The sequence below is a fragment of the Balearica regulorum genome, chromosome Z (assembly GCF_011004875.1).
Source record: "Balearica regulorum gibbericeps isolate bBalReg1 chromosome Z, bBalReg1.pri, whole genome shotgun sequence".
NCBI classification, from domain to species: Eukaryota; Metazoa; Chordata; class Aves; order Gruiformes; family Gruidae; genus Balearica; species Balearica regulorum.
The window spans coordinates 25,002,916-25,028,097 of NC_046220.1; positions in this window are offsets into that span (position 1 = coordinate 25,002,916).

Consider the following 25,182-nt stretch of genomic DNA (forward strand, 5'->3'; position numbering starts at 1 on the left):
TTCTTGGGCACCCCCCACCTTCTCATTGGCAGGGCAGTAAGTGAAGCTGAAAAGTCCTTGACTGCTTGGCAACAACAGTCTAGGGAAGAGTTCCTGGGTCTAGGGAAGTGATTGTCCCACTCTACACTGCACTGGTGCAGACTCACCTCGAGTAGTGCATGCAGTTTTGGGTGCCACAGTACAAAAAGGACATAAAACTATTGGAGAGTGTCCAAAGGAGGCCAACAAAGATGGTGAAGGGTCTAGAGGGGAAGACATATGAGGAGGGGCTGAAGTTCCTTGGTTTGTTCAGCCTAGAGAAGAGGAGACTGAGGGGAGACCTCATTGTGGCCTACAGCTTCCTCACGAGGGGAAACGAAGGGGCAGATGCTGATCTCCTCCCTGTGGTGACCAGTGATAGAACCCGAGGGAACAGAATGAAGCTGCGATGGGGGAGATTTAGGTTGGATATCAGGAAAAGGTTCTTCACTGAGAGGGTGGTTGGACACTGGAACAGGCTCCCCAGGGAAGTGGTGACAGCACCGAGCTTGACTGAGTTCAAGAAGTGTCTGAATAACACTCTCAGTCATATGCTCTGATTCGGCTGGTCCTGTGTGGATCCAGGAGCTGGGACTTGATGATCTTTATGGGTCCCTTCCAAGTCAGGATATCCTATGATCCTATGAACTAAAATATCAGTGTGTTATCAACATTATTCTCATCCTAAACCCAAAACACAGCAATATACTAGCTTCTAGGAAGAAAATTAACTCTATCCCAGCCAAAACCAGGACACGAGGATAAAAGGAAGAGGGAACATGAAACCCTTTCATATTGCTGGTCAAAGCTTTACAGGCTTGGGTCCAGAATGCACATGGGTCCCAGGCTTATGATCTTTTCCCCAGTGATGTATTACTTTTTTTTATACATTCCTCAGGCTGAAGAACAAGTTTAACTCTCCTTGATTCTTATACCAGTAAGCAATTTTTGAAAAACAGTGTTCTGCCCTCTCATTTTACACTGTAAGCACATGTATAGGGCTTTCCACCTTGACTGCTACAATTTTTACTCATTTGGTCTTATAAGCCATAGCACAAGCATAACAAGGCTGTGGCTGTTAATGCACTGATATCTCTCATACTCGGGCTATCACACATAATAAATAGAGGAGTAAGGTTGCTGGGTGATCCACATCCTTCTTTACAGCAAAAAGTGAGCAAGGAAGAGCTGCTAATGTCTCTCACACGGATTCCCTGGGATGTAGGTACACATCCTGTCCAACTACAATCCATAGTGTAGCAGCAGCCACTTGGGAGCAATGAAGAATCACAGAATAACAAAATAATTCAGACTCAGAGTTGAGAAGAGTTCCAGTCCAACCCCCTGCTCACAGCAGGGTCAGCTGTGAGGTCAGACCAGGTTGCTCAGGGCTTCATCTAGTTGGGTCTTGAAAACTTTGGGTCTTGAAAATGATCACAGGGGCTGCACAACCCCTCTGGGCCACCTATGCCACTGCTTGACTGTTCTCATGGGGAAAAAGTTTTTTTGCTTTTATCCAGTCTGAATCTCTTATGTTGCCATGTGTGTCCATTGTCTCTTATCCTCCTCCTAGACACTGTTGTGAAGATCCTGGCTCCATCTTCTCAATAATTTCTTCATAAATATTGGTTGTTATTTGGTCTCCCCAAAAACCTTCTTTTCTTGAGGCTGAACAAGCCCAGTTTCACTGCAGTTGATCACTGTCTGTCTTGTATTTTGGGCCCAATAACTTGATGTAGTACCTGCTGGTCTCAAGAGTGACAAGTGGAGGGGGATATTGACTTCCCTCCATCTATTAACTGTGCTCCCATCAATACAGCCTAAAATACTGATGGTCTGTATTGCTGCATGGGGTTCTTCCTTCCCAGGTGCAGGACTTTGCATTGAATTGTTGAATTTCATGGGGCTGCTGTTGGCCATTTCCTCCCATCTGTATAGGTCTCCAGGCAGCTTTACAGTCCTGTCTCCTCAAGTCTCCAAACTGTAGGGTATGAAACTCATACAGCTGGGAAGCTGGCCATTTTCACTACTGCAAATAACTGTTTTAAAGAGAAGCTCATAACTCATGTGCATTTCCACTTCATGAAGACTCATAAACTTGTTCAGAATGCAGCATCCCCCCTACAGAATTGCATAAATTCTCCCTGCTCCTCCACACACATCACATGGAAGCCAGTAAGTCATATTTTTATTAATCTCCACACATTGCAATTTGGTCAATGAAATAAACCTTCTCCTCATTTGTCAGTAAGGATTTAATATCAAGCACTTTGCACCACCATAACCTTATAAAACTACAAGCTAGAATGTTAGCAAGGGGAATAGACGTACATTGTTTAATGGTTATTTATATGAAGCATCTCATAAATCAATGAAAGTATTCATGTAATTAAAGAGATTACTATCTAGTTCTGGAATGCTTTTATCTGTGCAAAATATTGCACATATAGATTTTAAGGGTATGTTACAAGTACTAAGGAAGTAATGACATCTAAACCATAATCATCCATTCCATTATACTCTGAGATTATTTTGATACAGAATGCTTGGGTTTTGTCTATTTTGTGAATTCATGTAATTCCAATTTGAAAAATTCAGTCTTTTGAAATGGATAGGCTGGATTTCAGTATGGATTTCAAGTATCTTGCAAAGCAAAGAAAGTTCACAAAAGTGAACACATAAATATGCATATGCATTCAAAAACCCTACTGCACCACAGTTGGGAAAACTCTAACACACTCTTTTGAAAAGAAAATCCACATACCAAAAAGCAAAGACATACAAGATCTGTGAAGCACCAGTACCAATATTCTAGATACAAAAACTAAATAAACCACCTTTCTTCAAAATGGGTGCTACACCAAATACTGTATAAATCTTTCATCTCCTCCAAGAGTGGAGAGGGGTTCCTGTTCCTCCTGTTCCTCCCGAATCTCCATTGTCAGGGCGTCAAGCCTCACTGTATCTCCTTCATCAGTCTATCTTCACATCAGAGGCCAGGTCAGCTCCCCCAGCTCTGAAAGACCTGTTCTTTAACAGCTATAGCTCCCACCTTGACCACTGACGGTGTTTCTCTTTCCAACACTCATTTCTCCTGAGGTTTAAGGATCCTTACTTCATTACTTACCCTCAAAAGCCTTAAAAACTCTTCTTGCTATGCTGTTGCGGGTTTCTACTTTTTTTCTTTTCTTTTTCTCCTCTGTTACTACATCAGTGGTGCAAAGTGCACAGTTTCATCACTGCCTGGGCCCCTTAACACCTGACCAGCCCTGTCAAGAATCATTCTATGCGTTAAGCGTGATGTGTTAAAACAACCAGCTCAGCCCCAGCAAACTCTGACCCTTTGGGTCAGCAGAGTCACTCACTGGTGACTAAAAACTGTGCATGCAGCTGGAGAGAGAGCTTTATATTCACCTCTGTCTTTTCTTAGAGAAAAAGAGGACCACAAGTTAATGGCAGGACAAGAGAACTGACTTGGTGCCTCTGTGGAGCTAAGGAGGAGTATGAGGAATGTCAGCATTTGCTGCCTGACAGCCTTCAGCCAGTGCTCCTCTGGTATCATCAGCCAGTACAGTGCAGACTGCACCAGTCAGCTAAGAGACAATACACGAAAATCAGATATATTGAGAATCTAGATGAAAAATAGCAATACTATCTCTCTTTTCCTAATCTAAGAATTTCTCAGACTTCCTTGGGCAGATTACAGCTGTGATTGTGTCCCTCTTCTGCTCCCCCTTTCTTCTTCCTCTCTGTCCTAAATGCTTGAACACAGTTATTTTGAGAACTAATGTCCTTTGTTATTGTATTGGATTTGTGTGGCAAGGTTTTGGTAGCGAGGGGGGCTACAAGGGTGGCTTCTGTGAGAAGCTGCTTAGTAGCTTCCCCCATGTTCGACAGAGCCACTGCCTGCTGGCTCCAAGTTGGACCCACCGCTGGCCAAGGCCAAGCCCATCAGTGATGGTGGTAGCACCTCCGGAGTAACAGAATGAAGAAGGGGGGGAGGGGAAACCAGCAGGAGCAATTGCAACCAGAGAGAGGAGAAGATGTGAGAGAAACAGCCCTGCAGACACCAAGGTCAGTGAAGAAGGAGGAGGAGATAGTCCAGGCACCAGAACAGAGATTCCCCTGCAGCCCATGGAGAAGGTCATGGTGAGGCAGGCTGTCCCCCTGCAGCCCATGGAGGTCCATGGTGGAGCAAATATCCACCTGCAGCCCATGGAGGACCCCATGCTGGAGCAGGTGGATGCCTGAAGGACTTGTGACCCCGTGGGGAACCCACGCTGGAGCAATCTGGTCCTGAAGGACTGCACCTCATGGGAGGGACCCATGCTGGAGCAGTTGGTGAAGAACTGCAGCCCATGGGAAGGACTCATGTTGGAGAAGTTGGTGGAATGTCTCCCATAGGAAGGAGCCCACGCTGGAGCCGGGGCAGAGTGTGAGGAGTCCTCCCCCTGAGGAGGAAGGAGCGGCAGAGACACCGTGTGATGAACTGACCACAACCCCCATTCCCCGTCCCCCTGTGCCGTTGGGGGGGAGGAGGGAGAGAAATGGGGAGTGAAGTTGAGCCCAGGAAGAAGGAAGGGGTGGGGGGGGAAGATGTTTTTAAGATTTGGTTTTATTTCTCATTACTCTACTCTGATTTGATTGATAATAAATTAAATTAAATTAATTGTCATGAGTTTTTTTGCCTGTGACAGTAATTGGTGAGTGATTTCTCCCCATCCTTATCTCGACCCAGGAGCCTTTCATTATATTTTTTCTCCCCTGCCCAGCTGAGGAGGGCAGTGGTAGAGCAGCTTTGGAGGGTACCTGGCCTCCAGCCAGGGCCAACCCACCACATTTATCATAGGGTTACATTGTTATTTCAATAGTTTCTGTCTTAATCCACTCAAGATATTAATCCCTACATTTAAAGAGTTCGTAATATTGAAGCCAAATCTTTCTTCAGAGAATAGTGGTGTACCACAGGGGACTTCCAGTCTCTAGCACAACAAAGGGAAGTTTCCTCTTCTTATCTATAAAATTTCCCATTAGATTTCCTTCATCCTGGTCCCATCAGTTGAGAGCTATCTACTTCTAGTTCCCTTGTCTTGGTCTCCTCTGGGTTCTCCCATGACTGTGCAGAACTACTCTTTCCTTTGTGATTTCTCACATATTGGCAGTTTTCCTCTTCATCACTTTCCCTTATTTAATTTCTCCCTCACCTCTCTGTTCATATTCAAGTAATATGGACCACACTTACCTTCTCCAGTTTTGTTACTTCCTCCTGATACTAATATTACTCTATTAACTCAATTACAAAATACTTACCTCTGTCTTTTATATTTCAACTTTCATTTCTTTCTAATCTATCACACCACTTTGTTGTCCCTTTCTGCATGCACCAAAGACACTTGTCAGTTCTGCAAGGCTTTACCTTGCTATTACTCTCATCTTTCAGAAGCACTTTATGAAATTTTGTATGAATGTCGTTATACAAAAATAAATTGATTTGTTACATTTTGTCATTCATGCCTGAGTGAATGTGTCTTGTGGAAAAAAACATATCTGAATTTCAAAGTCTTCACAGGATTCAGATTTTCAGGTTTTTTTAATGACATATTTTAAGCATTGCCTGCAGTGGAGGAACTAAAAAATGTGGCTAAAGGAATTATAGGTGTGTATAAACTAACCCTGTACACTGAAATAACAGAAAATAAACCAGAGATAATCTGAATTAGTGAGAATTATTATTATAATGAATTAATTGAGAAAAAAATGACAGTGAATCATATAAATCTCATTTTCTATCAATTGCTCCAGCAACTACTTATCATTACACAACAGCATTAAACCAATGGATGTGCTCATGGCTCTCCCACTTACATTAAAAGAATGGAAAGGTATGTACTGCAAAACAATGCATGTGCGGTAAACCAAAAGACAGACAATCATAGGAAAATTTGAATATCTAAAGAAAAACAGATGTTCAGTGGGATAACAGGAAAGACTAACTTCAGACATGTAGTATAAAGAGACCAAGACCGCCACAAACAGGAGTCAGATGAGGATGCAGAAATGGCAAACTTATAAATAGTGGTAACAACAATCCTTGAAAATTATTAATGTGAGAAAGATCTGTTTCAAAATGGGAAATTCTGCTATATCTGATTTTTAACATACGATGATACAATGAACAAAACTACCACCTTGAGAAGATATTATGGTTCACACCCTTCTCTCTGCAGGTGGGAGAACAAATGAAATGGCAACACACCTCTCCAGAGGCAGAATGATGGTGGGCTGAAATCTGGTGCCCTCTCACAGGTGGTCTCTCACATCAGGTGCTGCAGAGCATGTGCGTCACAGGATATGTCGATGGAAAACCTTCAAGTCTCCTCAGTAAAATCACCCTGTCTTCTACAGCAAATTTTACATGAAGATTTCCTTCACATGTGGGAGATTCTTCTCTTGACTGCTTTAAGTGTCTCTCTGTATCATATGTTGCAGCTCCACAAACTTTCTGTGGAGCTGGAAGGAAAAGGAACACGTGTTCATTTGAAATAATCCACACAAAGCAAATACCAAAGCTGTAGGTTTGGTGATGGTGGAATTAATGACTCATCTTTTCTTTTGTTATTGTCTTTTTCTTTGGAAAGAGACATAAATTAATACTTCACTATCCTATCCCCTCAGTCCCCTGCCTCTCTCACCAGAGAGATGCAGTTCTTCTTCCATACTAAAGCCAAGCAGCTCAAAAAGATTGATTCAATGTTTTTGGTAAGAATTGTGTTGCATTATTCTCAGAACATTTCCCTTTGATGGCCAGACCATATTATTTTATTTCTTCCTTTCTGCCTCACCACCACCACTGACTGAAACGCTAGGTGGGTAAGAGTTTCTAGCCGTTTACTAAGTAATGTAGCAAAGGACAAGAACTCCTGAAGCAGAAACACTTCTTCCCTGCCAGCTCCAGAACCACAAAAGTCACAAGACTGGCTTATACGCAATGGAGTTTGCATTTTATCATTTGCAAAGTTACAACACACACTTTTTTTTTTTTAATGAATTTTTGCCCTTTGCATCAGAGAAAGAATGACAAGACCATACATATAATATTCTTTCAGTGTGAAGTCTATCATTATTCAATAAGGAAGAAATATAAATATAGCTTCAAATTAAATTAAAAAATATTCCCAAGACTGCTTAGAATTGCAGGGAAGCATATGCCATCATTATCCCCAAATTTTTATTATGCCAACTTGTTAATGGCTAATATCTCATCACAAGATAGTTATCATCATCAGTTAGTGTGTTATGGAGGTATTTGCGTAACATACTACATATCAAGCAGTGGATTATAGGTTGCTGCTACAGGAAGGGGTTTATATATATGCCTAACTAGAGCTTACAACTTAATATTTTTTAGAATGATTCATATTGTGGTTTTGGAGTCCAGGCTTTGTACAACATACTGGTTAGGAAACTGTGATAACCTGCCTTTGAGATACAATATAATAGCTTTTTTGTTTTTAAACAGCTTCAGAAAGATATTCTGTGTACTAAATGCTTCATGTAGTAGGGCAGAACTTACTCGTTGACTGAAATGACCAGTTGCTCAAATGTACTTTACAACTGATGCATAACAGTGAAAGAAAACAAGCAAAACAACTGTAAATGATCAAAAAGAAGCATGCTTATGTAAGATATCATGATGTAACTACCTGTTTTCACTGTAATAGCAAGCCAAATACCATAGACCATCTGCACGCATAAAATATTTCCACCTACATGACATAAGACTTTTATAGTCCTTTGTGGACTCCTTTTTGGTTTGAAATGTAAATATCTGTTGTGCTTTCACTTTAATTTCAGTGGGGCTTTTGTCCTGAGCAATTTGAATTCACCATCATTTCTTCTAAGGAAACATACCGAAATTTGCTCTTCTAGGATCACAAATATCCCAAACATGGGAGTTACTGCTTTTGTGTGCTGCAGCTGTTTCACAGATGCATAATTATAATACTTGAGCCTACTCCTAGCATATTTCTTGTAAAAATCCACTAGAAAAGTACACCATAAGGTGGTATACCACTTGGCAATGAATTCCACACAGAAATGCAATGGATATGTCCCTCTTTGTGTAGAAAATATGTTCCTCACAAACCTAGCTTTAGTCTTTGTGGGAGACAATTGAGCTTTCCATTACAGTGAGAGCAAGACAGAGATACTTGGTGAAAGGCAATAACCCTTCCAAGTAACAGGGTCCAAATATTATTTTATGCATGCCTGGTTTCTCTTCACTGGTTAATAAAAGACTCAGTTGGTACACTAGCTAGGATTGCATAACTTTTGAGATGTGGAAGACCTCAGACTTGCATAGAAAGTTTGATCATTTTCTTCATTCTTCTTCTCTGCTATGGAATAGACTGTCAAGTATTTCCTTGTTCCCTTTGTGCCTGGTGGAGTTTCTGTGTTAACGGAAGTGCTTCAGGTAGTGCATGTTGTTTACATTTTCTTGAATACTTTCAGTACTTTTCTTGATCTAAAGGAAAGTGGTTATAGCCACTGAGCTGAAAGTTTTTTCTTACAGATAGTTTCATCAGATTTTTGTACATCAGTTCAGTGTTGCAATAGCCTGGATGTGAAATCTGTAAGGGGTCATGCTTGTAAGAATCAATCCTAGCCTGATTAAGAAATGAAAGAAAAAACCCATGGAAACATTTTTTTCTAAGAGTTTTTAAAAATCTGTTTCACAAAGCCTGTCTCTTACCTATGTTCCCTTTGACATTAATTGAGTTTCAGTAGGGTACAGGAAATGTTTATAAAAAGAAAAAGGATTTAACCACATTCTTGAAAGTGCTGTCATCCGCTATGTCCATCATACGGAGATGACAGCCGTCATGCTATCTCCATAGGACTGAAGGGTCTTTAGGTATATCGGTAGGAACATACTGGTCAGACATAACCTTAATGCTAAACCCAGTCACTCTGTCTCCAGCAGCAATTATTCTTCTTTCCCTTTTTGGCAGGACTACAAGGTTAATTTTAAAGAGCCACTGTACTGTATCCTGTAATCATGAGAAATTTCCACAAAAATAGATGAGTAGAAAGTGGAGAGTTCAGCAACCTCTAAATGGATCTTTCTATGGGAAAAGATTTTTGTTTCTGAAATCATCTTAAAGAATCAATTTCAGCAGGTACACATCCGGATACACATATCAAAATCGGACAAGAATTATAGTCCTGAACATACAAATCAATACCTACCTAGTAGGCATTTGAACATAAATGCCTACCTAGCATGTGTCATCTTCAGTCACACATTTTGCAACAACTATTTTTCATGTGCTTTTGTACATACATCTTTCCCTGACAGATATCAAGACCGAACACCACTTTTAATCGCAGTTCTACCTGACAGTGGAATGGTTTATTTCTGTTACCTGCTTGAGAAAATGAACAGCAATTCCCCCCACCCCCACCCCCCCCAGCTATCTTCTTATCTTATCAAAAGCCAAAAACATCGTTTTATTTGTGTTTACAATTTCTGCATCATTGTTATCATTTCAGCCAATTTATGAAAGCAGATTGGAGAGTAAAACCTTTATATAATTTTAATATTTTTTTATAATCTTAAAAAAAAATTTACTTGTATTCCTATTTTTATCCATAGTATGCTCAGATCAGTGGTTCTCTTCACAATGAGCAGTATCTTATTGCACAAGCAGTTCCAATGATTTCAGGGAGGTTTCCCATCCTATGTAGTTCAGTGCAGCAAAGCAAAAATGTCATAGGCCTGTACTATGCCTACAGTCATGAATTCATGATGGGGGCTTCTGAAAGTAATTGTAAACAATAAAAGTAATCCCTCATAGTAGCTAATATGAGGAAAATGTTTTCAAAAGTGTAATTATGTACCTACAAATATGAAGAAAGGAAACGGGTACATTTTGGAAGAGTTTCAGCAGTTAGTGGCATAAGTCCAGCTGGACACTTTGGCCTTTTAGATCCAGTCTTCTGAATAAGACTAAAGAGAAACCACCAGTGGAAAGCTTTCTGTAATATAGCTCTCACTAAGCTTGTCAAAAGGACCTAGCTACTGTGAGACATGACCATACATGCAATTTTGAGGAAGACTGTGGAGGTGTGACAGTGCAACAAGGGATGGAGGTCTATTATTGACTCTTCTTGCAGTGATCTAAGTTAAAACTGTCTTCAGCAAGTCTAACTTTCCCCAGATTGAGGTGAAATGGAGTAATTAACACCAGCTGTCTCCCTGAAGAGCTATGTGCTGCCTGGGCTGAGATGAGTTTAAACGGACTATGAGAACATAAAATGAAAGCAGTCATAATGAATCAGACCAAGTATCCTGTTCATTTAACCCTGTCTCGGGCCTGCATCCTAGACTCAGATGTCTAGGGATAAAACAAGAACAGGGCAACTGTGCAGTGATAACTCCCAAGAAGAGATACTTGCATCCAGTGTTTTGCAGGTCAGGAAGGCAGGACCTTCCAGGGCATGGGGGGTTCTTCTCATGCAGAATCAAGCATTTGACATATAGGAAGTAAAGGTAAATTTGTCCAAATTTAACATAACTAAACAGCACTCTTGAATTGACTTTTAATAATTGTTATAAAATAACATAAAAACTAACGCATGAAGTCTTTCCACCTATCAAGAAAAGCTTTTTGTTTCCTACAGATTTTCTCTTACATAAGACATACATCCTCAGGTAATGATCAGAAACAGAGCTGAAACATTCTGAGCTTTAAAATTGCCAGTAAGAGTCTCTAGATTGTGAGTTTAGGATAAATCATAGCTTTAGATACACAAGGTTGTAGTCACCTCCGGCATTATGTTCTTGAAATCCCATGGATTAATTTAGCACAGACTTAGTGTGATTTTCAGAAAAGTTCACCCAGAGAGCAATTGCTTCATGTTGGATGACATATTTAAGTCCTTTATTGTTTCTGACAAATCACTTCGCTGCCAAAGCATTTGAAAAGTTCACAGCTCTTCTGTCTCCAAGGTGCAGTATATTTATCATTCAATCCTTCACTGGACTTCAAGATATAAATGTTTTTCAGGGTCATATTCTAAATTATCGTTATAAAATTAGTCAGGTTCTAAAAAGCTTAAAAGATTATTTCTGAAGTCATTTTTCAGTGTCTTCTGTGTGAACTAGAAGTAAAACATTTGAGGAGGCAAGTATCTGATTGAAGAATCAGAAGACTTATGAAATATTACTGTTGAGAGAGAAGCCAAAACACTTGAGCGTGACTGGGCACTGAAGACACATATACACATTTGTGCATCTCTATTACTCTCTGTATGCACACATATACATACACATTCATATACATATTATTGGAAATATCTGTCAGCAGTTTTGTAAAAACTTTTGTTTAAACAATTTCTGTCATTAACCAACCTATTAAAAATAATAAGAAATGACAAAAAGCCCTGGCTGATTATCATCCAAGAATCATGCAGTTGTATTTCCCTCAGTTTTTATGAGGTCTCAAGATATATGTTTTAAAGGAAACGTAAGTATTTAAGCATCCATGCACAGCTGGATGTTTCATATCTTTATTAAAATAGTGTGTGATCTTTCACTAAAGCAGGTTACTTTTCTATCAGCACATCAGAAGCTAGAGAAAAAATTAAGCCATATTGTAACAATTTTTTTAACTTCAGATATACTTGTTAGTCTCGTCTTCTTTCTAATCAGATTTGAACATTGTTACGAGCAAGCTTAATTACCTTTGCAATAAAAGCGATTAATTTTCTTCAGAGACTTAACTACAACAATTGAGAATACCATTGTGAATCTATTACATATAACAATCACTGAGATACTGAAAATGTTAGTAAGGCTATTCAAGGCATAGCGTAAAGAAATGACTTAATGACGAATGGAGAACTGTCTAACACAAAGTAGTCTTCATCCTTACTTGGACATATTTCTAATATTATAGTCTACAAATATAATACCAGAAAAGGATAAAAACCACACTGTGGCATTTTTTATTATGACTGAGAAAATATTTTTATACACATAGAAAACACCTAAATGATTAAATAACCCCTTCGGAAAACAGGAAAATCAGACATTTCCATGGCTGATTATATCCAGTATTCATGCATTGTTGGCTACTCTCCTTTCCCTAGACTACAAGAAAAAAGTTGTGTTTTACAGAATGTGAACATGTGAGGATTTTCTAATGACCCAAGTAATCCTTGTAGACACAGCCATGTATGTGCGTGCACACACACACAAACACGTATGCACACATGCACACGCAGACCATTACCTTCTTCCTCCCCTCTGTGTTCCCCCCCACCTGCCCACACCAGCAGGAAACTCATTCCATGGACCTTGTTGCTAACAAATTAGTGTAAGGAGTAGTCATTATCCAATTGCCAGGAATTCATTACTCATAACTGCAAGGTTTTCTGTCTCCTGGAAAGAAAATTGCTTATGTCACATACAGAGATTATCATTGGTAAAGAGTTAGCCTTGAGGAATTGTAGGATGTTAAAAATGCGTTGTTCCTCATTGCAGCAATGTTGTCAGACTGCAGTACATAAAATATCATGTCACATTTATCACTCAGAATCCATACTGTTTATCCCTTCAGTACATACAATGGCTCACAAGTTTTGTAGGTCCCACTGTTTGAGAATACAGCACTTTTCCACAGGGCGCTTCAGAAGCTCCGATATTTGTGTAATAGGACTTAATAGCAGCTTTGTCTGCGAGCCTAAACAATAATGCCACACAATCAGCCACAAAAAGTTACTGTCTTTTCTTCCTCCTTATGCTCAAAGTACTGAGTAAAAGTATTGAGGTTCTTCACTGATAGAGAGCACACATACTCAGAAAAAAAAAATTAACTGGTTAGTGTAGTTTTCACCCTATGGCAGGAGAGTGCGTGGGAAGTCGGGGAGAGCAAGGAGGGGAAGGGGAAGGAAAAGGAGTAAATATTTTAATGAAAATGACAGATGCAGTCCTGAACTTGTACACTATTTCCTCTCTTCCCTTCTGTAAATGGAAGGAGAATGAAAAGCTTTCTGCAGATGAGGTATATCCTGGGGAAGGAGAATGGGAGTGTAGGACAGGCAGGCTCAGGGCAGCTGAAAAGGGATAGAGAGATCAGAGGTGAGGGTGGGAAAGGAGCGGTGCTACATGCAGGGCTCCTGGAGCAGGGCTGGATAGCAGTGAGACAGTAATGCATCATTCACTCAAAATAAGACAAATACACAATAAATAAATAAAGCACTATAACCGCGTAATAAATAGTACACTGGCGAATACCTACCAATGCTTACCAATACAGTCTTTGAATAAGTGCAAAAACACTGATGGGTTTTGATTTTCATGACTTTGAGTATTTTGTCAGATAAAGTTAGACCTTGAATCAGATTCTTATGACAGTTTTTCTAAAAAAAGCTCATGGGAAGTTTCAATAGTGTGGTCGTGTTTGCTCAGGCATCTACAAGATTTACTAGATTTGCATGTGCAAATATTTGAGTTCTGTGCACATTCATGGAAAAGTAGTCATACAGACTGACATTAAAATACAGTAAAGAACAGGAACTCTTAGCCAACAGGCTTTCAGTATGCCACTAAATGTACTGCTATTTGGACTACAATTAACAGAAGAAGAAAAAGAAACTTAGCTTTTAGCAGAAATTGTTACCCTCAAATAAGAAATACGAGAAGTGAATGGCATGACACAAGACCTCTTCTTTCCTTTTATTTACTATGGAATTAAAACATTGTGGAATAAGTGCTTCCAGGATAGACCAATAGAATAGGATTTTCCACAAAGAAGCAGAAAGAAAAACTGTGGCCATGACTTTCTGTAGTTTGTAGCTGGAGCAATCACTTATGTAATGAACAGAAAAGAGTGTACATACCTAGCTTGTTGACCATTAAAGGCAAGAGGCCTGAAGAGTTATAGAATGTATCTAGCTACAATGGGGAGGCCACGTTTAAATTTATTTTTCCTTTTTGAACCTTAGGTCTTGTCTAACAGCAAAACTATATCAAGATGTTTATTACTGTAGTTGTTTTGGGGCTTTTTGTTTTAAAATATTTTTACATGAAGTGTAGGCTTTGTAATATTGTATTTTAAAAATAATTAGGTTACAAGCTTTTGCATTATATAGGACTCTTAAAAACATAAGCTATGTACAAATAATACTGTATTGACCAACAGCATCTGACACCTCCATGTTTGATAACATGTGTGACTGATAAACATAAAAAAATGTTTGCAGTGTTTTATCTCTGGTTTACATGGCCAAATTGCTTTATGATTCTCATGTTGGCCAATTTTTAGGAATGTACCTCCAAACACAGTAAGTTGACAGGCTCTTGCTGCCCATGACAATATTAATGTCCCTATAATTTTTTTAAGCTTTTTCACCTGTCAGTCTAGATAGCATCTGCCCAGTGACTGACTGCCGTTAGAAACAGCAATAGTTCTACAAACAGTGCAGGTGTCCATCTGTGTTCTACAGGCACACTACTCATAATTCAGCAAGTGTACTTGAATGAATTTTAAAGTCCCTGTGGACCAGAATGAGAAAAGGATTGCTGGGAGAGGTTACATCCCATATTATACTAGCTGATACTGTTGGAAAAAAAAGCAGGCAATCAGACATGCAATCCATTCTTCAAGTCTAAAAGGGAAACAACAGGTTTCTCTTCAGGCTGGAAACAACTGCTATGACTTCAAAAGAAATCTTTCAACCAGTTACAAAACCAGAAGAAAAGAAAGAAAAAAATAATAATAAGAAGAAGAGATAAAAAAAGGAGCTTGCTGACATAAAAGAGCAAAGAAGCTTATTATTAACAGGGGAAAAGGTATGATGGTCATTAGTCATTAGTACTTGAAGACAAGGGGGGAGAGCAGAGCCCTGATAAGGATGAGTAATTAGCTGGTGATGGCTTTTCGGGGCAATTCTAATGCATGATCAAACCAGGGGCTCTACTGAGTTGGTAATTTTCCATCTAATAAAATTAGAGTATTTTATTTTCTAAGCTATATTGACTCACTAGGTTCAGCGCACTGTTAAGAGTTCAGTACATTCCAGTACTACTTTCTTTCCAACTTGTGGGAAATAAACTGCTGTTTAACTTTCCCTCACGAAGCAGATTATCTTCCACAGTCACATCCAGTGAGCTGTTTTCCTTGGGTAACAGGTAGCCAGAGCTTTTCCCACACCTACCTCTTTCTTTTCTCTACACCCATGCTTTCAGTTTAGATGGAAATTTTTCAACAAACAACCCTACTGTTTTCCTCTCAGGACCATCACCGAAATCTGATCTAGTCCTTATTCACCAAAGAAGTGAGTAAGAGGACTAGAGACTTTACTTTGTTAAGTGTCTCAGAGTAAATGTAGATCAGCTTGCTTATCTGCGCTCTCCTCAGTCATGTATATTATCACCATAATCATCACCATTTGTTTGTATATTTTGGATTCACTGCCACTGACAGCTGTCCACACTGAAAATGCCCAAATTCAGCGGCAATTTCTCTTTTTTTTTAATTTGGTTTACACCATTTTCAGTCAAAGTTGCAAAGTTTTCTAATTAGCACTTATGCTCTTCAGAATGGGTGATATGTGTAGCTCTTGCTTTTTATTGTCCCCACAGCTCGTATCGTTACTTGAACAACCATTTAAAGCAAGTTTTAATGACTTTTTTTGCAGGAGGGTAGACAATAGAGTAAATTAAATAAATAAAACTTCTTGAATAAGTAAAAAAGAAGTTGGAAGGAAGTCATTAACAACACTGCATATGAGTCCTATTTCTGCAAAGCTCCCTTACTGGTACAAGACTTAAACACATTTAAAATCTACTGGCTTCAGTGACAGCTAAGTACACATTTAAGTATTTTGTTGGTGGCTAGCCACCATATTCTGCACCTTGCAGAATCTAGAGGTACATCTTTTAGACAGATCTACTGAACAAGAAAGGGGGTGGGGGGGGGTATTAAAATACAGGATATTGGCACCCATAACATTTTTTTCCCAGATACAAAGAAATATATATTTGAAAGTGAACTGTAAACTTCAAAATTTTATAGGAAACTTTGAAAACTGGTTTCTTATATTACCACTATGAGATAGCAGTGGTAGGAAAAAATAATTATTAATTTTTTAAAATAGCATATCACCAGATGTCCTTCCTCAACTGTTCAGTATCCATATGGCAGCCTTTCTTAAGGGTATTTGTCCATATACAAAAGCAATCCCCTTAGATATTCTGGGCTATCAAAACATGACAGAAAAATGAATGTGCCCTTTTCTGTGCTCTCTTCCCTTTAAATCTGCCTCCACAAAATAGCAGATACTTCCAACTCTCTATTCATGGACTGGCTTTGCAAGTTAATTACCAGTGTTCTGGATCATTGTAAATGAAACCTAAAGGCCAGTCCAATCTACTGAGCTGCAAGGGGAGTTATTTAATTTATAATGTATGACATATCTAAATATACTGTGTAATTACAGAAAGTTTTCTGATGCAATTTAGTTTCAGCTGGCTCTGTATTTGATGAAAAACTTATATAATATAATGAAGTACATTAAATATATGTATGCAATTTGCAAAACTGCCAAAAAAGAAGGAATATTTTGTGTGAAGATAATAATGCCTACTACAATCATATTACACTCAGGAACATGAAAGGAATACTAGATTAAAAATGGGTTACCTCATATGTATATATTTCATTGAATAGATAAAAGCAAAGAAAAGCAGTGCAAGCTTTGATATATATTCTTGCTGTGACGACTATTTACTCATAACTTACATGAATCTGTAGCTCTTTCCTATGGACAATGTGGTTCAGACTGTTCCTTGTACGGTCCACATCCTGCAGTACCATGCAATTCTTAGTTGATTTATTTTCAGTTATGTTCACAGATGGATGCAGAAGCTGATCCCCTGACTTTGAACAGTTTGATGTTCATTTGGAACGTGAGAAAAAGCTAGTGGTGCCACGATAAAGCCAAGAAAATATTTCAAAACGCTGACAGACAGCTTTTCTGACTCACTGGGAAGTCTGCAGAGCTAGCAAAGAGACTATGCAACACAACGCTTAGCCTTAACTGTGCTTTCACCTCAAGTTGGCAAGCAATGCAAGATTAAGCAGAACAAGTGGCATCCAAAAAGAAGAGCACATAGGTAATTATGCAAAGGCAAATCTCACTCAGCAGTGGTAACACTGCTGTCCTCCAGAGATTGCTGCTTCACCATTGTATACATAAAGGATTCAAAATAAATAGCCATTCTCCAGGAACTTGCAGGCTGAAGACAGCACGCAATGCATTGTACGAACTCACAATTGAGGCAATGACTAAGGAACCTACTCAAAAGTATCTCCCCAAAAATGTCTGCCATAGTGGCTCTCACAAATACTCCCAAAAAGATATTCCAAAATATGGAGCAGTGTTGAGCCAGTGATTACTGGCTTATGCCACCTAATCATAATGTCCAGCTGCACAGAATAATAGTGAAATTAATTTGCAGTTTATCCATGCAATAACAATGTTTTCTGGAAAATGCATGCATATTGCTTCAGATCAAATATGTGAACAATTGATCAGTCTCCGAATAGGCAAGTTTTACAGCAGCATAACAACTGTTTATACAAAGACAGCCTTAACCTGTGATAAAATATAATGCCTTCTTTCAAAGGAAAGGGCTACACTGATCTATTCTGTTGAACAAGGTACAGAGGCTAGGGCAGAAGTGACTAAAGCAATAAAGATCAATAAAAGCAATAGTACAATTCAGAAATGAATGTGATTTTCTAGCAGAACAAAATGGTTTGCAACAGGCACCATAAAATGTAATTGAAAGTTCTGTATATGCCTACATTAGGGACTTAATTCTTTGGAAAACAGTATAGTTACTCTAAATGGCAATTCAAGTTTCAAAGGTGCTTAAATTAATAATTGTTCAGTTCTGATTATATAAAAATTCATACTATATTTCAGAAGATTTAAGAAGTAATGAGTGTTGGTTTAAGAGAAACAGAAAGTAACAGACACTGTTGTGGAAATCCTCATTACAGGTTTGCTCTTGCACTGCTTTGAAAGCACGTATCAGCACGCATTACATACAAGCTGACTTTTCCATGGTTATTAAGTACATCAACTCCTGCAATGTTTACTCCTACCACTCCACAACTAGTACTACCACCGATGATAATAACACAAGATGGAGAAGCACAGTTTCATTTAAGCAAACCATTTTCTGTTTTCTATCATCGTGCTTCTATCATTCTGGCAATTTACCCAAAGGAGTAACATAGCTAATTGGTCCCATCACAATCTGAAGACCTATTAGCCTCTAAGCTTAATTGTATGTATTAGTACAGCAATGAGTAGAAATCCTTTATTTGAAGTGTTGACTCCTGAGAATCTGAAAGCAGAACAAGGGCTGACAAATAATGAAAATTCCTCAAAAATCATTGGGTATTATTATGAATGGAAAACTATTCTGTCTATTGCAATGAACTGGTCTTATACAGCCTTATTTTAAATAAGATAATTGTCATACAAACAGTGAATCTAGAAAGCATGCTCTTTGTGCTATTCCTGTTGCCAGTAGAATTTAACAAGTGGGAATTCAAAACAAGAAAGGAGGTAATGAAAGCATTAGTTAAAATTATATTATTTAAATAAGGAATGAGGCTAGTTCTCTCATGTACGAAGAAAGTGCAGGAGGACATAAAAAGCAAGCCCTAATGGATCAAGCCTCCCGCCTGCCTGGACCTCTAACAGGGCCCAGAAGCAGGCAGCCAGAGCTGGGTGTAAGACCAGAGACCCACTGGGGTATTTCAGTGGCAGCTCCGCAGGGGCTGCCTGCCTCTGCCCGGGGTCGGCAGCAGCACCCCTCTGTTCAACAGCCTCCAGGGAACTTTGTACAAACAGACAGCACTGCAGAACATGCCTCAGAGGAAGGAGAAGTCTGCACAAAGAAATTGTTTATACTGTATTTGCTTCATTTTACTAGTAAGAGATTGAAGATTAGGGCTTGGATTTTGTCAATCCGATGTCTGGAAAACACGTAGAGCTTTATTCTCAAACTGTGAACAGGCTCGCACACATTTTGTAGAACGCTTTGTCCCTTTTGTACTTATTAAGAACAAACTCCTGGTCAGTTATTTAAATTTAGTGAGGACGGTTAATATTACACCTTGCTGAGGTGCTCAGAGTCCCAGACAGCTTTACCAAGTGTGAGAAGACCAAGGGTTTGTTCACAGATCCTCACAGATCTTATTGTTTACCCTTGCATAATAATATTTGCATAATGGTCCCAATCCCAGTTAATAGGGCATACCTACTGAGATCACTAATGCAGCATCTCAATGGTAATTCAATATAAAAGGAAGCATTTGTATCTGCAGTATACAATTTAATTATATTAAGATTAGTTTACTGTCAACCTCACTGATAATACTGATAATCTGGCTATGTCAGCTTTATGTTTGAATATCTGTTTCATTTAATGTGTAGGCCCAGGCCAAAATAATCAGGAACTTTCTAGATAAATTGCATGTTCCCAGCAGAAGAATGGTCAGTATATCTACTTGACAGCACAGTGCAGGGGAAATCCAGGGTAGTGCAGTTTATCGGCTTTAAATCTGGACAATATCGAATTTACCTAATTTTCATCTATATTAAGCCTATGATTTACTATTATACTACTGCTCCTTGACATAGCATTATAACCAGGCTATTATGCTGGTACCTTCACACTCTTTTCTTTCCTGATGGACAGCATTCTGCTCAAAAAGCACATCCCTCATAGGTTTGAGGGAGAAAATGTTTGCAGGAGGGAAGAAGAAACCCTCTTTCTGCCAGTAACACAGTCAAGTCAAGCTGGGTTAGCTGCTTGGCCCAGGAATGGAGGACAGAATCCAGTTATTATGCATGAACGTCTTGAGTGGCACATGGGACAACATGGGTCAAACAGACAACACGCTGGTCAGGGTACCACCCAAAGCTGGTCTACAGGGTATGCTTGGGCTACCAAAGCAAATGTAGTCCTGTCCTTTGGAGACCTTCTGCTAGGATCAGTTCCTCAGGAGGCCAAAAGTCCTTCTTTAAAAGCTCTTAGTAGGGCTCTCTTCTTTTCCGAGCATGGCTTCAGGAAAAGAAGAGTATGTGTCATTGAGAGTTTACCCTCTGCATTCACCCATGACAATATACAGATCATCTCTCACATTGGGAGAACACACCTGAAGATATGCTGCCACCTAAGTACTCCAACTACCTGTTTCACATGCCGTCTCTTGTTTTCTGCCGCACAATGACACCACTTCAGCAGCTTTCCCACCCACCTACTCTTCTAACCACAGTGGCATGCACACAGCAAACTCTTAAGGCATAAAATGAGTGTTTATATCCTTTGAGGGGGTGAACAGAACTGAGTATGAAAACAGAAGGAAACACCGTGGCTCATTTCAAAACAACATGAGGGCTCTGAAATGGGCTCTGAGGATTTGTCATGGATTGGTCTGCAATGGGGAGCACCAGGTATGTCAGCTTTAGGTTCATCCAGGATCAGGTAGCAAGTTAGGATCATCTTTCAAAATCATAGTTTTAGATCAAGATACTTACAGCTCCCCCCCCGCCCCCAAGTCCCACTTTAGGTGTATAAATCAACCACAGAGCTCTGGTATCTTGGTTCACCAGCCGTGCTGCAAGGGGTTAAATGGATCAGTGACTGTCGTGGTCTAGGCCCAGCCTATAGCTAAGTGCCACGCGCCGCTCGCTCACCCCTCCCCCGGCGGGATGTGGAGGAGAACGGGAAAACAACGGCAAAGCCTCGAGGGTTGGGATAAGGGCAGTTTACTGGGACAGCAAGGGAGAGGGAAACAATCAACAACAGTGCTGATAACAGATAGTAACAATGGGTGATAACACAGAACGATTTACCGAGCGAACGAACGACCGACCAGACACACAGCCTGTCCTGGAAAACTGCACTGCCCGCCACTGCCCGACTAGCGTGCGCGCCCCCCCCCCCCCTTTTATGGTGAGCATGACGTCACATGGTATGGAATAGCCCCCTCCCCCCCCCCCCCGCCCCCGCCAGCTTGGGTCACCTGTCCTGGCTCCTTGGGAAATTAACTCTATCCTTGCCAGAACCAGGACATTATCCACCCCTTATTCCATACCATCTACGTCATGCCCAGATTATTTCACTGACACCATTCTCTTACTCTATGGGCTATCGCTCTAAAGTCTCCATCGAGTTCATTTAGGCCATGGCTTTGGGTTCCACCTGCCATTACAGTGTCTCAGAGCAGGAACATGGTGCATGCTGCTGGATTGTTGCACACTGCATCCGGAGTATTTTTCATGGCTGGTGTATCTGGTATGGTCCATGCTCACAGTCTGGATGTCAAAGATGTGATTTTCGATGAAGTTCCTGGGCACCAGTTGAAGTCAGTTCTAGTTCCAAAGTCCATCCTTCATTAGTTAGATTCTTGTGGTCATACCATTGATACAGTATATCACTATTAACATCATGTAATTTAATTTATTGGCTATTTTCACCCAAAATCAGATCCCCTTGGGGTATACACCGGACTTCCCCATCTTTTCTCATCACCCACCAAGTGCACCCTGGTCCCTGAGCAAAAGCAATCCCGCAGATGGGCTTGCCTTTGCCTAAAGCAGGGATAACCCAAACTATTTTACCCAACATATCTTTCATGAGCACTGCAGGAACTTTATCTCTTTCTACTGGACGTGGAAATTTTGATTGGGCAGGGCCAGCTCGATTGGCAGATCCCCTAGTGTTAACTAACCAGGTGGCCTTTGCTAAATGTGTGTCTCAGTGTTCGAGGGTCCCACCACCCATTGCTCTCACGGTAGTTTTCAGCAGTCCATTGTACCTTTCAATTTTCCCAGAGGCTGGTGCATGGTAGGGGATGCGATACACCCACTCAATACCATGCTCTTTGGCCCAGGTGTCTATGAGGGTGTTCCGAAAACGAGTCCTGTTGTCTGACTCAATTCTCTCTGGGGTGCCATGTCGCCACAGGACTTGCTTTTCAAGAACCAGAAGAGTGTTCCGGGCAGCAGCATGGGGCACAGGATATGTTTCCAGCCATCCAGTGGTTACTTCCACCATTGTAAGAACATAATGCTTGCCTTGGCGGCTTTGTGGGAGCGTGATGTAGTCAATTTGCCATGCTTCCCCATATTTATATTTCAACCATCATCCTCCATACCACAGAGGCTTTACCCGCTTGGCTTGCTTGATTGTGGTGCACGTTTCACATTGATGGATGACCTGTGAGATGGCGTCCATGCTCAAGTCCACCCCTCGATCACGGGCCCATCTATATGTCGCATCTCTTCCTTGATGGCCTGAGGTGTCATGGGCCCACCGAGCTAGAAATAATTCACCCTTACGCTGCCAGTCCAAATCCACCTGAGCCACTTCAGTCTTGGCAGCCTGATCCACCTGCTGGTTGTTCTGATGTTCCTCAGTGGCCTGACTCTTGGGTACGTGGGCATCTACATGACGTACCTTTACAACCAGCTTCTCTAGCTGGGCAGCAATATCTTGCCACAATGGCGCAGCCCAGATGGGTTTGCCTCTATGCTGCCAGTTGCTCTGCTTCCACTGCTGTAACCACCCCCACAGGGCATTGGCCACCATCCATGAGTCGGTATAGAGGTACAGTGTTGGCCACCTTTCTCTTTCAGCAATATCTAAGGCCAGCTGGATGGCTTTCATCTCTCCAAACTGGCTCGATTCACCTTCTCCTTCAGCAGCTTCTGCAACTCGCCGTGTAGGACTCCATACAGTGGCCTTCCACCTTCGATGCTTTCCCACAATGCAACAGGACCCGTCAGTGAAGAGGGCATATGGTTTCTCATCTTCTGTTAGTTTATTATATGGTGGGGCTTCTTCAGCACGTGTCACCTCCTCCTCTGGCGACATTCCAAAACCTTTCCCTTCTGGCCAGTCTGTGATCACTTCCAGAATTCCTGGATGACTGGGGCTTCCTATTCTAGCCTGCTGTGTAATCAGTGCAACCCACTTACTCCACGTAGCATCAGTTGCGTGATGTGTAGAAGGAGCCCTCTCTTTGAACATCCAGCCCAGCACTGCCAGTCGGGGTGCCAAGAGAAGCTGTGCTTCAGTGCCAATCACCTCTGAAGCAGCTCGAACCCCTTCATAGGCTGCCAATATCTCCTTTTCCGTTGGAGTGTAGCGGGCCTCGGATCCTCTGTATCCCCAACTCCAAAACCCAAGACCTCGAGTCTCCCCTGGTGCTTTCTGCTAGAGACTCCAGGTAGGGCCATTCTCCCCGGCTGTGGTGTACAGCACATTTTTTACATCGGACTGGCCCAGGAGCTACGGCATGAACTATTTCTTGTTTAATTTGTCATTGCTCAGGGCCCTATTTGAAATCATTCTTCTTCCGGGTTACGTGGTAGAGAGGGCTTACTATCAGAATGTAATTCGGAATGTGCATTCTCCAGAAACCCACAACGCCTAAGAAGGCCTGTGTCTCCTTTTTGTTGGTTGGTGGGGACATGGCTGCTATTTTGTTGATAATATCCATAGGGATCTGACACTGCCCATCATGCCACCTTATTCCTAAAAACTGGATTTCCTGCACAGGCCCCTTCACCTTACTTTGTTTTATGGCAAAGCCAGCCTGCAGCAGGATTTGGATTATTTTCTTCCCTTTCTCAGAAACTTCCTCTGCTGAGTTGCCCCATACAATGATGTCATCAATGTACTGCAGGTGCTCTGGGTACAGTGCAGTCTGGATCAGTCCATGGCAGATGGTGGGGCTGTGTTTCCACCCCTGGGGCAGTCCATTCCAGGTGTACTGGATGCCCCTCCAAGTGAAGGCAAACTGCGGCCTGCACTCTGCTGCCAAAGGGATCGAGAAAAATGCATTAGCAATATCAATTGCAGCATACCATTTGGCTGCCTTTGACTCCAGTTCATATTGAAGTTCCAGCATGTCTGGCACGGCAGCACTCATCGGCAGTGTGACTTCATTCAGGCCACGATAGTCTACCGTCAGCCTCCACTCTCCATTGGACTTCTGCACTGGCCATATGGGACTGTTAAAGGGTGAGTGGGTTCTGCTGATCACTCCCTGACCCTCCAGTTGATGAATTAGCTTGTGGATGGGAACCAGGGAGTTTCTGTTGGTGCGGTATTGCCGCCGGTGCACAGCTGTAGTAGCAATTGGCACCTGTTGCTCTTCAACCCTCAGCAACCCTACAACAGAAGGGTCCTCCGAGAGACCGGCCAAACTAGACAATGGTTCAATTTCCTCCGCTTCTAAGGCAGCTATTCCAAAAGCCCAGCGGTAGCCTATTGGGTCTTTGACATACCCTTTCCGGAGGTAGTCTATGCCCAGGATGCATGGAACCTCTGGGCCAGTCACAATGGGGTGCTTTTGCCACTCATTCCCAGTTAGACTTACTTCAGCCTCCAACAGAGTCAACTGTTGGGATCCCCCCGTCACACCAGAAATAGAGGTCGGTTCCACCCCTTCATAGTTTGATGGCATTAGGGTACACTGTGCCCCAGTGTCCACTAGGGCTTTGTACTCTTGTGGGTCCAATGTGCCAGGCCATCGGATCCACATAGTCCAATACACTCTGTTGTCCCTTTCCTCCACCTGGCTGGAGGCAGGGCCCCTCTAATCCTGCTCATCATAGTCACTACTGATCTCTTGCAGAAAGGACTTAGAAGTCCCTTCAAGAGGATCAGAAGTGCGATCAGGCCTTCTACTTGATCTGGGGGGCTGCCTGGTGGAAACTGGAGCAGCATCCTTTCTGGAAGAGTCCCTTTTTACAGCTGTCTTGCCTTGTAGCTCATGTACGCGTGCCCGCAGGGTTGAGGTGGGCTTCCCATCCCATTTCCTCATGTCTTCTCCGTGGTCACGCAGATAAAACCACAGGATACCTCGTGGTGTGTATGCTCCATATCCCCTCTCTGGAGCAGAAAAACGCTTACTCCTAACAGCTGAAATAGGGGTCTGTGCAGGTGGGGAGTACGATATATCCTCTTTGAGTTGCTGGACGTCCTGGGACAGTTTCTCCACAGCCGAGACGAGGGAGGAAGAAAGGCTCTCTTCATATTGCCGGAGTCGGCCAGCCACTTTG